Source organism: Mesoplodon mirus, assembly GCF_964341445.2.
Source record: "Mesoplodon mirus genome assembly, chromosome: 14".
In the NCBI taxonomy this organism is placed as follows: domain Eukaryota; kingdom Metazoa; phylum Chordata; class Mammalia; order Artiodactyla; family Ziphiidae; genus Mesoplodon; species Mesoplodon mirus.
In genome coordinates this window covers 79,242,435-79,255,171 of record NC_138990.1, presented here as the reverse complement: position 1 = coordinate 79,255,171, position 12,737 = coordinate 79,242,435, and positions in this window count along the sequence as shown.

The following is a 12,737-nucleotide window of genomic DNA, read 5'->3' as shown; positions in this document are numbered from 1 at the left end:
TCTCCCTCCTTTGCACTCTGCAGCATCTGTGTTCACCTTTCCAATAGCCTTTATAATTTTCTACCCTGTATGATTTCCTTATCTGTAAGATGGCATAGGATGGATGACTCCTGAGGTTCCTTTCCGCTATGACATTCTGTACTTTTGTGTTGTGAGCATCTTTTGCTTTTGCCTGACAAGTGATCTTTCCTTTGAGGACTTGTCTGAAATCCCCTGGACCAGATTATTCTTTAGGGGCATCTCATTTCTCCTTCCAAGGCAGGAAAGGTGGAGAGTGAGCAGGCATGGAGCCCAGGCCTGGCCAACTATAGTTTCCTTCCTCTTCTCCACAGAGACCCAACCTGAGATGGTCTGAACCCTTGCCTTGGATTTTAAAGAATGAGGCTGGCAGAGAGTTTATTTCCTCAGGTGCCTCTAAGCTTAAGCAAAGTAAACCTAGAGCTGTGTATGGTTATATTCCTTATTATCAGAAAACCTGGGGGACCAGGTCTGGAAATGGTAGAAATCCAGGAAGGTCAGGCAGCAAGATACTCAGCCAAAGTCACGCTGCTTGAGCTGCTCTGGTTAGGGTGTATGCCTGTACTTTTAATGCCACCATGAATTACTTTTCAACTCTTCTGTGATGTTAGGTATTCACTCAAGATTCTCTCTCCCTCACTGGCTCGGATTGAAGCTGGCTGCCGTGCTGTGAACCACCCCATGGAGAAGTCCACGTGACAAGGAACTTAGGGAGGCCTCCAGCCAACAGCCAGTGAGGACCTGTGACCCTCAGTCCAACAGCCCATGAGGAACAGAATCCGACCAACAACCACATGAGTGAGCTTGAATACAGATCTTTCCCCAGACCAGCCTTCACATGAGTCTGAAGACCTTGACTACAGCCTCGTGAGAGACCCTGAGCCAGAGACACCCAGCTAAGCAGTGCCTGGGGCCCTGACCCACAGAAACTGTGACATGATAAATATTTGTTCCTTTAAGTAGCTGTTTTGGAGTAATTTGTTTCACAGTGATAGAGAACTAATTCACTAAGTAAAGGATATATCTATTGAACTCTTTTAATATTTCTGTGCATTTGCAGTTTTTCTCACCACAGGGACACTTTGGCCCACACACTGCTATTGGCACCATGGCCCTGCATACGGAATCCAGCCACTGCTGACATTTGATGTTCCTGCAGTAAATTATTTCTCAACGGATTCACTAGCAGGATCGTCCTGTGCCCAAGCTCAAGCTTCCAGGTGTAGGGCCAGAAACGACCGGGCTTTCTCAGCTTCCACAGTGGGAACTGTGTTCCTGCCTTCTGCCAGGACTCATACAATGGGGGATTCCTCTCAGATGGGAAAGTTATTCAGATGCTGGGTAGACCAAAAAATAATAATGATGGGGAGGTGGAGGAAAAAAGGGGGAAAAGAAAGGAGAAAGGAGGGAAAAAAGGAGATGGGTGGGGGGGGAGGAGAGAGAGGAGAAGAGAAAACATCTGTACTTTCTTCTGCTCCCCAACTGTCTGGAAAGCTTACCTGCAGTCGGGGAGAATGAGATCCACAGAGAGTTGGGATGACTTAATTTAAATTCTTGGGTACTTACTGTAGACAAAGAACGTTGCCTGCCGTTTCAGGAAACAAAGGATGTTGAGGCTATCAAGCCATCAGCTACCACAGCTGCCCCTGTAGGTGTACCCTTAGGGGAATTCAGGATGGAGAAAAACAGGATACTGGCCCTAGGTAGTTAAGGTGCATATCAAAGGAATAATTTCAATAAGCCCAGACTCTTGCATCTTCACATAGTTAGAAAAGGGCTAAATCCATTAACTTGAGATGTCTGGTTTTCTTTAATTAGCAGTAATCTTTTTTTTTTTTTTTTTTTTTTGCAGTACACCGTTGTGGCCTCTCACTGTTGTGGCCTCTCCCGTTGCAGAGCACAGGCTCCAGACGCACAGGCTCAGCGGCCACGGCTCATGGGCCCAGCTGCTCCGCAGCATGTAGGATCTTCCCGGACCGGGGCACGAACCCGTGTCCCCTGCATCGGCAGGCGGACTCTCAACCACTGCGCCACCAGGGAAGCCCAGAAGTAATCTTTTGATGTTCCGACTACCTGGGGTTTTGTTTGTTTCTTTGTTTTGCAGAAACTCCTGTATATCCTGGGTACTCCCTTACCTCTTTGGAGCAGTTCCTCAGAGCTGAGGCTGTATCCCAGGCTTAAGTCCTCAATAAGTTCACTGAATAAAACATAATTCTCAACTTTTAGATTGTGCTTTTTTTTTTCAGTCAACATCATTATGGTAGCTCAACTACTATCTATCTTTATCTCTACTTTTACTCTCCGGCCAGTATTAACCCCATCTATCTGTGTCTCTTTCAAGCCCCCCGAGAGACGATCTGATTGTTTGGCTGGCCACTACTTAATAGAGGGTGTTCTCACTGGTCAGTGCCTTCACTTTAAGCTACTTCAGCAGTGCTGGATTGGCCACTAGCATACAGGGCCCTTGGGACAGACCTCCCTTGCGGACTGAAAAAACATGCACAATGTGAGAGTTGTGAGTTAAGTATTATTGGGGGCAAAATGAGAACTCCAGCTTGGGAAACAGCCTCTCAGAGAGCCCTGAGGAATTGCTCTGAAGACGCAGGGGAGGAGGTCAGTATGTATGCGATTTGGGTGAAGGGGTTACCTGCACTCAAGCACACATTTTGGCAGAAGGTTGCTGTTAGTCATGAAGAGTAGACGTCTCCGTTAATGATTTTAGTGCTTTTCTAGGTATGAGGAGATATAAGAAACTGGGCTCATAAAATCGCCTCCTGAAAATATCTAACTATCTGAAGACCTGTTCTGCCAGTTTTTCCCAGAGCACAGAGGGCCTCATTCCTGATCTCTACCCTGAACTCCTTTCAGGGTGTGTTGAGGGTCAGCGACTGCAGTGGCTGATGACTTCATTCTTACAGAACCAGATGGCGAGTGACAATTTTTATTTTATACAATTTTTATTTGGTACCTTCCAGTCCATTTATTTGCCTCTGAGGTGGTACCAGACAGAACTTCTGCAAAAGAGCCCCTAAACTGGGGGCTTCGGCAGGCATGGATGCTTCTGGAAGGGCATAGTGTCGAGGAAGGAACTTTGCTTGGCCTATACACTCCATCTCACTGACAAAAATAAGATATGCAGAGAAAGCTGACTTTGGGTAAAGGTTAACTTTGGACATAAAGTGAAAGTGAGACGTCTAGGTGGTGCTGATTTGTGGTCAGTTAGAGAGACATGGAGCTGAAGTTCAGAAGTCAGGGCTGGAGGTGAAGATGGGATCATTGGTCATATACACATGTAAAAATTAATAAGCAGAAGCCTCAATTAAATAATTTGGAGACTAGAATGGGGAGCTCTCACACCCTGCAACCATAGCGGAGCCCAACAGGAAGAAGAAAGACTCCTCTTTTTTCCTGGGAAGGAAAAGCCATGGACTCTGTTTACTATAGCTCTCCCCACTTCCTTTTCCCTTCTATAAAAGTGTTCTCCTTCCCCTGCAGTGGGAAACTTGCACAGCAGGCTTGCAGACCCTGACTTGCAAATTTTGGCTGATCCTGAATAAACCCATCTTTGCTGGAGAAAAATCTGGCAGTCTATTGGTTTTAGATCAACAGACGTGATATAGCAAAAGCTACAGACAGGAAAGAGATTTCCACAGGCGTGGAAGAGATTAGAAAGCTGGAAATGCAGAGGGCCACTGCTGAAATAATACCTATTGCTTCAACCATTTGTACCTCTTCCCTTTCCTCAAGCAGGTATAGCAGGCTCTGTGTTTACTTTCCTCAGGGGAGGTTTGTGGCGAGATGAAAGAAGTTGCCTAGGAAACATTCCATTCCTGGCTTTGTTTTCAAAAGTCTAGCCCCCTGAGGTGATTTAGTGCACAGTGGGGAGAGGAGACAGGAAATGGCTTTGAGGGAACAGAGGCACTGGTGGGTTTTCTCCAAAATAAAAGATGTCCCCGGGCTTCCCTGGTGGCGCGGCGTGGCAGTGGTTGAAAGTCCGCCTGCCGATTCAGGGGACACGGGTTCGTGCCCCGGTCTGGGAAGATCCCACATGCCGCGGAGCGGCTGGGCCCGTGAGCCATGGCCGCTGAGCCTGCGCGTCCGGAGCCTGTGCTCCGCAACGGGAGAGGCCACAACAGTGAGAGGCCCGCGTACCGCAAAAAAAAAAAAAAAAAAAAAAAAAAAAAAGTTATAATTTTATAAAGTGATTGGAAATTTGATCTCTGACTAGAAGTTTGTTTTTTTTTTTTTTTTTTCTTTTTGCGGTATGCGGGCCTCTCACTGTTGTGGACTCTCCCGTTGCGGAGCACAGGCTCCGGACGCGCAGGCTCAGCGGCCATGGCTCACGGGCCCAGCCGCTCCGCGGCATATGGGATCCTCCCAGACCGGGGCACGAACCCGTATCCGCTGGCATCGGCAGGCGGACTCTCAACCACTGCGCCACCAGGGAGGCCCTCTGACTAGAAGTTTGATTACATTAAAGAATTATTGTTAATTTTTTAGATACAATAATGGAATTTGGGGGACTTTTTTCAGAGTCCTTACTTGTTAGAAATACATACTGAAACATTTATGGCTAATTATATGATGTCTGGTATTTGCTTCAGAATAATACAGGAGGGGGATGTGGATGGGTATAGGTAAAATGGAATTGGTCAGTGGGTAATGAGCACATGAAGGTTCTTTATGCTATTCTGTTACTTTTGTGTGTATTTAGAATTTTCCATAATAAAAAGGCTTTAAAGGAAAGAACACAAGGTGACAACAGCAACAAGTTAGCAATTAACGTCTCTATTCCCAGACCTACACCTCTGGCTAGCCTGTAGCCCATTAATGTGAAATGATCCAAAGACTAGCCAACTATTGATATTTGGCCAGTCAAGATTTCAGTTTTCAAATTTTTCCTTAATAGAACTTTCCAGGCACATTTGTAATAACATCTTATTAATTTTTTTAAATAAATAAATTTATTTACTTATTTATTTTTGGCTGTGTTGGGTCTTTGCTGCTGCGCTCGGGCTTTTCTCTAGTTGCGGTGAGGGGGGGCTACTCTTCGTTGTGTTGCATGGGCTTCTCATGGGGGTAGTTTCTCTCATTGCAGAGCACGGGCTCTAGGTGTGTGGGCTTCAGTAGTTGCAGCACGCGGGCTCAGCAGTTGCGGTGCACGGGCTTAGTTGCTCTGCGGCATGTGGGATCTTCCCGGACCAGGGCTCGAACCCTTGTCCCCTGCATTGGCAGGTGGATTCTTAACCACTGTGCCACCAGGGAAGTCCCCCTATTGATTCTTATGAAAGCTAGACAGATTTAATTAATCATTCAGGCGACTAAAAAATAACCCCTTTATGGTAAATGCTAATTATTTTGATTAAACTTTTTTAGATGTCTTGTATCACTCCCTGTCATAGGAAATTGAGTCACTAACAGCTTTTTAAAAAAACTTTATGACTCAGAATCATTGTTAGGAAACCTCAGGCACTGAGCTGGCTGTAATCTAGCCTAAGGGGCTATTTAATTACCGGCTGTTATTAGTGTAAGTCATAAGCTCTGAGACTTTGATTCTCTTCTAGATGGTGATCTTCCCGTTTCCTCCTCCTTGCTGCAGTCAGCATATCTGCTCCCCACGTCCCCACCTTGTAACTGTAGTCTGTTCTCTGTCCCTCTTACACTTTTCACCCTATTAGCAGCCTAATAGGGTGCCCTGCTCACAGTAAGCACCCAATAACCATTTACTGAATTGGATTTAGCCTGGGAAGAATGGAAGTTTGCCAAAGGAAATCAAATGATTAAGCTTATTAAATCATTAACTTTAATTTTAGACACATCCCTTAAGCCGCTGAGTGTAGTTTGGGAATTCATACCTGAGTTCCAAATGGCTGAGGTAGCCAGGAGTCTGGCTACAGAATTAAATCGGGGATAAGGCTCTAGTATGCATCAAAATGTATGTTTGCAGGCACACATAACTGCTGCTGATTTGTACCGCAGGAAGAACAACAGTAGCAAATTGATAAAGAAGTTCTAGTTCCACGTCTAATATGAAGAACAGCCCTTGATTACCTTAAGTACAACCTCTACCTTCATTGTAGATACCAGTGTACGAAAGTATTGTCTGAAATTCCAGGCTACTTGTTGAAATTAAAACACATTTTTATAAAAGATGATGAAATATTTTGACTAAAACAAAGAATTAGGTAAATTGTGTGGAAGGAAAAACTCATAATCTTCAGTTTGTCTTTCCTACTAAAACGTTTGATCTTTAACTATGAGATATATCTTAAGTGTATCTTTAGTAGGCACCTTATTTCTCACTAAATATAGTTTTGTTCAGGCACAAAACCTTGGAGTCATCCTAGATTTCCCTTGGTCTCATCTCACATCCAATCCATCTGTAAATCCTGCTGACCCTACCTTCAACATCCATCCAGGATTGAGCCGACACCTCTGCCACTACACCCCAGTCCAGGTCACCTCTCTCCCTCTCCTGAGTTTTGTTTTAGCTCCTTATCTGTCCCCTACTTCCACCACTGTCTGTTCTCTATCTGTACCTGGAGTGATTGTTTATGAGAAGACAGTCTTATCCTGTCTCTTCCCGGCTCTGTACTCTCCAGTGGCTCCCATGACACACCACGTCTCATCGTGGTCGACTGTCTACACAGCCAGCCCCTGCCTACCTCTGCAAACTCATTTCTTCCATTTCCCTGTTGGTGGCTTTGCTCCCATCACATGAGCTTTCTTGCTGCTCTTTAAACATGCAATAAATCTGTGTTGAATGAATGAAATCCAATAGTTGCTGAATGCATGAATTAGTGAATTAAATTCTATAATAATTGTAATCAATATAACAATTAGTACAAGCTGTTATGCTAGCCCAGCCCAGGGAGATGCTTCTGTTTTTATCCAACTGGTCTAAACCGGTGGTTCTCAGACTTTACCTGGCATCAGAATCACCTGAAGGGCTTGTTAAAACTCAGGTGGTTGGCTCCACCACTAGAGGAGTTTCAGATTCAGTAGATCTGGGGTGGGTCTAAAAATCTGCATTTCTAATAACTTCCCAGGTGATGCTGATGATTCCGACCCAGGCACATACTTTGGCTTAAATATTCCAGCCTGGAGGGTCAATTGAACATTCTGAGCAGACTTTTGGCAAATTTTGTCCTGGTGTTCGGGCGTGGGGAAAAAAAAACCCGGACCTCATTTTTTTTTTAATACTTAGCCACAAGGTGGCCCCCTAGCTCCGGTAATGACTCCACTGGCCCCCAATTAAACAGCTTTTGTTATCTGGAGAAGTTCCCAACCATTTCTTTTCTTTCTTTTCCTTCCTTCCTTCCTCCCTCCCTCCCTTACCTTCCTTTTTTTTGGGTGAATTTAGCTGTAGGGCCAGTAGTTTGCCGTTCACAAAAGGCTGTCTCATGGGGCATGCTGGTGGCCTCCTCAGCAATGTAAGCTTCTGTGCTCTGTTAGAAATCACCACTGTCCTTCACATGGAAATGACACAGGGGAAAATAGGTGTGTAAGTGTGAGAAGACACTGTATCAGAAAATGAAAGGAGATTTTGTTGGAGCCTACAAGGAAGGAAACACACACAGGACAGACGTCCAGCTCTGTGTAGCCCAAGGTGCCCTGTACACAGTAGACGCCGCATAGGCTGATCAGCCTCTCAACCCCTCACACCCCTCCACGCCCCTCCTTACTGTGGGTGAGGAGGGCGCCTTTCCTTCAGCGGCCACCCGCCCTTCCCCGGCGTCTTCACTTCACTCCCAGCCAGCCAAGGGGGCCCTGGACCAGCAGGAGTCGGAGAAAAGGACGGAGGATTGAGAACAGGGCTTATCGCTTTCCTGGGCGAGGCGTTGGTACCTGCGGAGGGGCTGCGCTGGCAGCTGATGGGCTAAAGTGGAGAGTGCTGGGTGGGGCAGCGTGCAAGGACTCAGTGTATGGCTCTCCTTCTTCTCCCCTGCACACCTGTTCTCTTGCTTCTCTTTCTTTGTAGGCTGAAACATACATATATTTCATACATTCATGGAGCCCGGAAAATCCAGCCAAGTGATAATGTGCAAAAGTTAAAAACAGCCTTCCTGACATATATACACTAATATGTATAAAATGGATAACTAATAAGAGCCTGCTGTATAAAAAAATAAATAAAATTAAATTCAAAAAATTAAATTACAAAAACTTATAATTAAATAACTTATATTTTTATAAATTAATGTTTATGTATAATATATAATTTAGTATTATACAGTATTATCTAAATAAATACTCAGAACTCCAAAAAAAAAAACAAACAAAAACCCAAAAAACAAAAAACAGCCTTCCACATTACAAGGGGGTTTCCATTCCCAGAAAGGATGTGTTCTTTATATGTTGATCTTTCTGTCACATAAAAGGGTCTCACTGAGGCTATAGGTGGACCTCTTTGGGGACTGCTGGTCATCTTTAGTCTTTCAGTTTTATTAAATTTATGAGAACTTTGTTTCTTACCACAAATATCATTACTCTCATATCTCTGTTTTCTACTCATTTGAGAGAAAAAAGAACAAGGGGAAGTAAAGCTTCAAATAGCTGTAAAACAGATATTGCTGAACGAAGATGGCGACACCACAGCGACAGACCCACTGGCTAGTGGGCAGCAGCATCGCGAGAGGGTTTGCGGTATTTGTTCACTTGTGGAGATCTGCATGCGTCATAATGCAGGCATTTAGGGGAATCCAGACCTTGTCTGGAGTAGGGAGATATGTCCTGTAAATGGGAGCTGTAGCAGACCCTGCCCACTGGCCCCTCAAGTCTCATTGTAACTCCCTCAGGAGTAAAGCCTGAAAACCTAGAAACCCCTTTCCCAGACTCCTTTGAAGCTCTGCCGAGCAGAGGCTCCTGTGTGAAACTTAAAAGGTGCACCTGGGAAGGTGCAAGTGAGGAATACAGGGTAGAGCTATATTGGGATGTCGAGATGCAGTAGCTGGGGACGGGGTTCTACTGCCTGGTTCCTTGTATCCAAGGTGTGGGGCAGTGGGCAGCGCCAGCAATGGATCTTCTGTTAGAACAGTTCTAGAACTCAGAACTCTTAACTGCATTGTTCCTGGCTACTGGCTAATAGTAACCTGTTTCCCTATTATTCTCAGAAATTCTGCTTCTTACTAATACCTGGTATTCGATACTTCTCGTAACTAGAGTGGATTCTGTTGTCTGTAACTCGGAACTCTTACCAATAGGTTACTCTGTCTAAATCAAAGCTATTCAGACTGGCTCAAGGAAATGTGACACCATTCTCTTTAAATCCCCTGAAGTTGTAACAAATCTCCTGTTACCCTTTCTTCTCATTCCTGTTCACAGTTTGGATCTCTGCCTCCCACGTGCTCTGATGCGTGTCAGTCAGGGAGGTTCTAGCGCTCCTTACCTGACTGCAGATTCTGCTGTTTCCTCATCCAGTTCCCTGAAGGTGTTCATTTTGAAAGCCAGCTGACACTCTTCCTTGGCGCTTTTGTGGCACCTCCAGCACTGTCACTTGGATGTTTTTTGACAGCTATTACCATGAGAACATAAACACCATGGAGAAGTGAACACATTGACTTTCATGACTCAAAATGAAGAAACACAGCACAAGTGCTCATTGATCAGGGCTTACAGTACAGGGTGCCATGACAGCTCTCAGCCAAGGGTGCATAATACTCCATCTACTTGCTAATGGGTATTGTTAAAAAAAAAATCTGTTAACCCTATTCTTCAATACTGTAATTCCTCACGTGAATGACACTATCAGCTTTGCATAGGACAATGCTAAATGTAGTATACTTTTATTGTACAAAAAGACACACGGCAGGAAAGTCGAATATAGGGGCTGAAGGCTGCCTAGAGATGTTTCATGTCAACAGCACTGACTAGACACTGAGAGAAGGCACCTGTGCTAAGAAAGGACTCAAGTGGCTAGCTCCAACTCTAACACCTAATCCCAGTGTGCAGGTGGGAGGGGGGTTGGTTTTCTCACGCCACCAATCAATTCTCCAGCACCATCTGGGTGTCCTAAAATTCAGCTCAATTCTGACACTAGCCACCAGGAGAGAACATCAGATTCCACAGGTTAAGGGCTAGGCTCAGTCCCACAAGACTGCCCCCCACTTCAGATGCCAACCGCAAGTCCAAGTTGTCACCTGTGCTTCTGACTGATTGGCTATAAATCAGGGGTCCCCTTGGTCCCCTCCTTGGGTTTGATTAATTTGCTAAGGCTCACAGAAAATACTTACCAGATTACAGGTTTATTATAAAAGGATATAATTCAGGAACAGCCAGATGAAAGAGATGCATAGAGCAAGATATGTGGGAAGGGGCGTGGAGCTTCTGTGCTCTCTGAATGTGCCATTCTCCCCCAAAATCTCCACGTGTTCACCAATCCAGAGGCTCTCTGAACCCTGTCCTTTTGGGGTTTTATAGAGACTTCATTACATACTACCTTGCCAGATATGATTTTTGTAGAGGAAGAGATTTAGATTTTATTAACACCTTTATTGTGATACTGACATACAATAAATGGCATTTATTTAAAGAAAAATGATTAAATCATTGGCCACTGGTGATGAATTCAACCTCCAGCCCGTCTCCCCTCCCTGAAGTTAGGGGGTGGGATTGAAATTTCCAACCTCTAGTGCCGGTTGATTCCCCTGGCAACCAGCTCCCATCCTTAGGTGCTTTCCAAAAGTCACCTCATTAACATAAACCAAGTTGTAGAAAGGGGCTGGTTATGAACAACAGGACATTCATTTCACCCTTATGGCTCTGAAGCAACTTCAGGAACTGAGCACAAGAGATCAAATACTGTGACAAAAGATGCTGCCGTGCTCCTAGCACTCAGGGAATTCCAAGCGTTTGGGGAGCTGTGAGCCAGGAACTGCGGATGAAGACCAACTCTATATGAGAAGTAGATTTCGGTCACCTGAATGACCAAATCTATATTTATTATAAATCGCTAGCTCAGCAGTTCACAGCCTTGGCTGCACATTAGAATCACCTGGGACTTAAAAATGAAAATTATTCAGGTCCAAACCTAGACCAATCGAATCAGACTCTTTGAGGGTGGGGCTTAAGCATTTATTAAGCTCAGGTGATTCTAATGAGAACGACTGGGTAGGACTTTCTACTTTGCCTCATTTATTCTCATGAATGTGGCTTTTTCTCCTCTCACTATAGGCGTCTGAGGATTTAAGTTTTTCTAGTAAGTAGCATTTGTGGCTGGAGGCCAACTTCCAGTTAAAAGACTCGTTCGCAGATGAGGCCTACTTAGTGTGGATGGGAGCTCCACCAGGGTATGAATACTTGCAGGCAGGGATTGCTGGGGGCCATCTTGGAGTCTCCCGGAGATACGTGCCTTTGCTTGTCTTCCGGCTAGTAAAACTTCCAACCAGCCAACCAACAAACCTCAGGCCATTGTCCTAGGGTTGGGATGGTTGGGCCCTCTTTCCTGGGCTGAACACTACAGCACAGTTTACATGATTTTCCAATTTCCACCAAACCATACCAGTGGCAAATCGGTCAGGAGAGAGGGAACATATTTTCTTCAGAGCAGGGGTTGACAAACTTTTTCCATAAAGAACCAGATGATAAGTTATTTAGGCTTTCTGGGAGAAGGGCCAAATAGAGGATATAGTGTAGGTTCTTATATAACAGAAGAGAAAAGTCCTGCCCTGCCCCATCTTACCCCATTTGCCTGGGGTGGGCCATTCCCAGCAGTGGATACCTTGACGCCCAGGTGCCATCATCTTGGAGACATTTTCAGGACAGAGAGCCACTGGCCTGATGGGGAGAGGCTTGATAGACGGGGCAGGAGGCTGGGCTGCCACAGTCTGTTTCATTCCGCCAATGTTACCTGAGCCTGGGGCATAAGTCCAGTCATCTCAACTTGGGCCACTGGCCAGAGCGGAGGCAATTTGCCAACACCTGGACTGGGCTTCTACTGCCTGGTCCCCAGCATTTCCTCTAGTCCCCCTCTAGTCACCACCCCCTCTCTCCACCTGAACAAGCTACTCAGCTGACTTCTAACTCTGTAGGTCAGTTTTGTTGGTGTAAATGGAATAACACCACACACAGAGCATTGCACTCTTTGGTGTCTGGCCTCTTTCAGTCCTGGCCATCGTTGCTCTTGTGTCTCTGGAAGGATGGAGTGGAGTGGGCCACCACTCACAAGATCCTTTTGTCGTGAGATTGCTTCTCTTACATGGGCTTGGCTGGAGGTCAGGAGGGCCTGTGAGCAGCCCAGCCAACCAGCCCAGGGTGCTCTGTGGCCTAGAGATAAAATGTACATTCATGCTACAAAGTGGCTGGCAACAAACCCTTGTGACAGGCACGCTAACAGGAAAACCAACCTGACCGGGGAAGTTGATTAAGGATGTTCCTCTTAACTTCAGCCTCATTGCCTCTGAGACTCATTAACCACTACTTATTAAAAGGAAAAAAAAATTTTTTACAGGGCAGACATATTCCACATGCTTTATGTTTGAGCGAGAGTCAAATCTTTTAACTGCAACTCACCTCCCGAGTTCAGGGCTGCCATGTATAACCATGAAGTCTGCACACTGCATAACTCCAGGGGGCATCGTTTACAAAGAATATGATGTGCCTGGTGCTGGGCATGGAACCACACAGTGCAGGGAGCAGAATGTTAGCAGACTCAGTTGCCTGGATCCAGACCACATTGTAACTTAACATGTGGTCTGGGTACCTAGACCTTCATCAGTTAT